Here is a 5,403-nt window from a genome sequence, read left to right on the forward strand (position 1 = left end):
CATATGCTACAGGAAGTAAAGAAACTGAAAACACTAAATTTGCAAATTCCCAAAATAATAATAATGATAATAATATTCATACCATCTATAGAAATAGATATGCATTTACTCCTATATTTGCATTGGTATTTGGAAGGAAATTAACTCTAACTGTTTTCATCTAATCTTTTAGGGAATGGAAATAATGGCTTTTGGCTAATATCTATACACAAATATGTAAATATGGCTATATTTATATATATATATATATATGACTGTAATATAGTTTTTAAACTGAAAGTTTGTAATATATGATACATTTGAAATGCTCTGGTTGTACTCAAATACAGTTTTACCCTTATGAGTTGTCTGTCATGGTCTGATGAGTGGAATATAGAATAGATGGAGAATATATAAATAGGCCTATATTGAAGTGGATAGCCAATTAGAGTCTAAAAAAAGAAGCTCAGGAGGGGGCAGCATAAAAATATAGTAGCCTAACACCAGACCCACTGCAGACTAAAAATAAACGCTGTTATTTGAGAAGCGTGGTGTGTAACGTGCGCGAGTCCTCAGCTGCTGCAGCTGCACTGCTTTTGTGCGTCCATGACCGAAGAAGCTAGAAACACAAAACGTGGCCCGAAAGTTACCTTCTAGTTAGGTATAATGAATCTAAATAATAATTATTCCACTTTAACTCGTTGTGCATTAAAAATATATATATATATATATATACACACACACGCTAATACAGATAAAATGTGGGTAAATAGCTTAGCAACTCAGTGAGACCACTATGGCGAAGACTTGCTCTTAATATTCATGGACCAGTTTATCACCTTTGAAAGACTGTCATGCTACGTCACCAGGACCTTATTAATGTTCACGAGTCAAGCCTTTAACATCAAACTTTTACCAGTCGATGCTGGAATATCCTAAGCAATATTTATGAAGCACGCCTTCGCCATAGTAGAGTTTGTCATGTTTCCGTCGGCGGCGCACAGGAGGATCTGCTGGGTGTGTGTGATTGCGTCCTGAACCCGAAAAGCAACAACTTGAAAAGAGCTGGTTACTGACAGCCCAGCCATCACCCTCCCGTCTGTGAGTATTTAAAATACTAATACCATGCTGATCTTTTCTAAACATTTGCATTCTGCTTGTTGAGTTTCATTGTGTTACGGTTTAGCATACATTCAGGTTGCATGATAACCCCTCTCTCACCTTCACTAATGTTACCAATATAAAGCAAAATCGTATACGCACACTGCAACTTCAAATGATCATATTCATAATGATCTACTTGGCTTTAGAAGCTTGCATTGAAACCTGGAATTTGAATTGAAAATCTCATAGTAGCCTATTTTTACATACATACTAATAAAGTAAACAAAATGAATCGATTTAAACTAAAACAGTCTGTCAGTAACCAAGAAGAATGTATAATGTACAGTAATAAAACGTAAGATTAGAACGATTAAAGCCATTTCATTTTAGCAGAATTTTAAATAGTATAACTCATAAGCAGCTCTAGCAATCAAGCCAAGATCTAAAAATGATTATTCATAAAAGCAGTGGCTTGATTTATGTAACATAAACTAAATAAGTTATTACACCTTAAATATTCTATTAACGCAATTCATTTTTAATATAATATAACATGCATGATATTTTTACTGCTTCAGAAAAATATCACACCTTAAAATTGTTCCTTTTTGTTGGATTTTGAAAATTAACTTTTTCCCCCCTGAATATAAAGTCATCACATGTCATTCTAACAGTAAGCTTTGTGGAAAGGGGGGATTGAAGCACTCAGCGTTAGTGCGAGAGTAATGTCACCCTCACGGATGTTCTTCCTGTCTGCTGTGCTCTGCGTGGCCCTTTTTCATCTAATTTTGGGTCAGAACTGCTCGGAGCACTGTAAAGCATGCGGGGGCCCAGAGAAAGACCAGTGCCTTCAGTGCCACACTGGATTCATCCTGCATGACAACCTGTGTGTGGGTGAGTGAGATGAACAGACTGTACGCTTCATTCACCTCATGGTCCATTTCATTCTGAAGTTCACTTCTACACTCTTACGCTGACAGATGTTGATGAATGTGGTACTGATCTGGATCAGTGTCTCGACAACACGTACTGCTTCAACACCCATGGCTCTTATGAATGCAAAGGTCAGTGTGATTTACCCTCAACACACAGATCACCAGAGCAACACATTTTACACTTGCACTTCATTTGTGGTATAATACTGTATACATATTATTTTATTATTTGTCTTTTATCAGGATGTGATAAGGCCTGTGTTGGCTGTATGGGTGGAGGACCTGCCCGCTGTAGGAAATGTGCTGCTGGTTACAGATCATCAGGCATGAGATGCATAGGTGAGTTATTCCAGATAACTAGTCATGTATTGTGTTGTTTTTCAACCTTTGTAGTATAAAATATGGGTAGTTGTAATCATTTAAAAAAAAAAATTAGATGTTCTAGAAATGCTTTGCTTAATGGTCATTATTTCTGAATGTTCTTTGAAACTTTAATTTTTAATTTTATTTAATTAATAAACGTATTATTATTTATTTATTTATTTGGTTATGTATATGTTAAGGGAATATTCCATTTTATAATTTTAAAAGCATTTTGGAAACGTTAGTTTTGAGTGTTTTCTGAACATTCTGAAACAAGTATTAACATTTAAAAAAAACGTTAGATGAATGTCCAGCTAAAATGTTTCAGAAATACAGTAAAACATTCCATGAATTACGCATAAATAATGTTTTGGTGCTAATGTTTTGAGAACATTATTCAAAAACCAGTTAACTCGTAATTGAACATTCTATTAATATTACTGGAGAAGCGTTTGTTCGTAACTTAGAAGTAACTTTGCCAGATTGTTAGCCAAAGTTCTGAGATTGTGCCTTGTTAGCTGGGTAAATACAGGCTGTAAACAGAAGGAAGTATTTTTAGGTAATTTGAGAACAGATATCTTGAATGTTTTTGTCAGCTGAAAATGTGTCATCTGGGATTGTTGTTGGCTAAATTATGCAAACATTGGCCTGACAAACATCAGCATTCTAAATGTAAAAATGAACAGAATTTTAAATAAAGTTGAACTTCTAAGTACGTTCTATGTTATTTTACTTTTATAAATCCCATCTTAGACTTTTATGTAACTGAATAACTGTAGAAAAGTTCCTTAATCTTGATTGCCGTACTATTTATAGCTGGACTGATTAATTTAAAATATATGATAGTTTTGTTTGGGAATTTGCTGCTGTTGTATCAAGCTACTAAACACACATGAACAGAAAATGAATCTCTTATGTAATGACACAAATTAGATCTTCTGCATGAGATGTTTCCATCTTGTGGCTATAAGAAGCATTTCCACCAAGAATGTTAACAACAATTAAAAAAACTCAAACTAATTCAATTTTTTTCCAATAAATATATTATTTTAAATATTTAGTGTTTTGGAAAAGTGTTTCTATAATTGTAGCTGTTTATCTATCTATCTTATCTCATTTTTTCAATTTGCATTTCATGTATGTTTGGTCTGCAGACCAGAAATTACAGCTGTACTTCGTTTCTCCTGCAGATATAGATGAGTGTGCCGAGGAAGTGTTGGCCTGTCCTGGTGTCAATGTGTTCTGTGTGAATACAGAGGGCTCTTTTCTCTGTCAGTGTGCAGTGGGTTACACACGCAAAGGCGACACCTGTGAGAGGAGCCAGACAGCAGGTGAGCTGGAACACATCATTTCACTTTCATTCTCACACGTATTAAATAAGAGAGCCTGTGTTCAAGTGTTATTTTTGTATCAATGAGTATTCGTATTTAGATTTTTTTCTTTTTCAGTTTTAGTATTTTTATTGTGGTTTTGTTATTTGTATTAGTTGTTTTAAAATATATCTATATTTATTTTATTAATTTGATTTCAGTTTTAGTTATTTTAGTTTATCAAGTTAAAATAAGTGAAAGTGGCAAGTAGCTGAATTAAAATGTTTAAGTTTTTTAAAAAAGTTTATTACAAGTAATCAAAATGTATTTTCCCAATGGTTTGAGTTTAGTTAACTATAAAACCCTTCAAGCACACAAGTTGCAGTATTGTATTACTCGGTATATTGTGCTTGTTGCAAAACCTGTTCTGCAGCTTTATTGTCTTGAGAGGCAACATGCTATTAAACGAAAGTAAAATGTAAACATGAAACTGAACTTATTTTCTTTAATGTCTTTTTGTACAAAATTAATCAGTGCATGTTATTATATATATATATATATATATATATATAAATTATTAAATTATATAAAGTATTTATAATTATATAATTGTTTTCTGAAATATTGTTAATCTTCATCGTGCAAAATTTGAAGGAATATTAGCTGTAGGTATACCACTGTTCTACTAACATGTTTGACAATATAACCAATGCATTTCAACAAAAACCTTTATTTAGTGGAAAACACTAAAATAATAAAAAAACAAAAAATCTAAATTAGAGAACAGTAACCACTGTAGCACAAGATTACAACAAAATTACAGCTAAAATTTTGGAGGGTTACAGATGTCAGAAATTAGTAGTAATTGTAGAGCCCCTCGCTTTGAATGACTTCAGCACATTTGCAGCTGCAGGACATCACTAGTTTCTCTCACTGTGCTGGTGTGATCTTGGTCAACTCTTTTTCCACTCGCTTCCAAAGTTCGGTGACTATAGTGGGTTTCTTAGCCATAACTTTGTCAACAATGATTTTCCAGAGATTTTCAGTTGAGATTAAATCAGGACTCTGGGCTGGCCATTTCATTATTTCAGTGTTCTTGTCTTCAAGAAACTGCTTTACCCGTTTTGCAGTGTGACAGGAGTATTGTCTTGCATGAAAATTGCAGGCTGATTGGGAGATGCTTGCAGGGAAGGCATGTTGCTGATGGAGGTTCTTATAAACCTCCATCAGGTTTATAAGCATTCATCCTGCCATGTAGCTGTATAATGGCGCTTTTCCACTGCATGGTATGGCTCTGTACGGTTCACTTTTGGGGGGTTTTCCACTGGGTACAGTACCTGGTACCTGGTACTTTTTTTTAGTACCACCTCGGTTGGGGTTCCAAGTGAACCGTACCGTTACCGAAATGTGACGCGTAAACTCTGCTGATCACTGATTGGCCGGAGAGAATCGCCACTACCTGCGTCACTGAACTTGTGACACAAACACAAAAGAACCGCTAGATTTAAATCAGCACAGCCAGCGAAGGATCGAACGCAACTGTTTTGAACGAGCGCACCTTTTTTTTAACAACTTTCAAAGAACAGACGTTCCTCTCATTGATAGCAGAGGAGCGGATCCAGCGAGAGCTTGATGGGGCGACGCGGAATGAAAAAGTTTTTTTTAGGAGTCGTGGAAGTATAGGCGGGGCAACTATAACGACATGTGAATAA

At 34.9% G+C, this 5,403-nt stretch overlaps 1 protein-coding gene across 3 annotated transcripts in view; it reads left to right on the forward strand.

The window, feature by feature from the left end:
• Positions 1-5,403, forward strand: part of il17rc (interleukin 17 receptor C) — a 26,856-nt gene that overhangs the window by 12,421 nt on the left and 9,032 nt on the right. The gene's annotated exons all lie outside the window — the stretch shown is intronic.

Source organism: Sinocyclocheilus grahami, unplaced genomic scaffold, assembly GCF_001515645.1.
Source record: "Sinocyclocheilus grahami isolate Dianchi unplaced genomic scaffold, SAMN03320097.WGS_v1.1 scaffold44.1, whole genome shotgun sequence".
Lineage (NCBI taxonomy): Eukaryota > Metazoa > Chordata > Actinopteri > Cypriniformes > Cyprinidae > Sinocyclocheilus > Sinocyclocheilus grahami.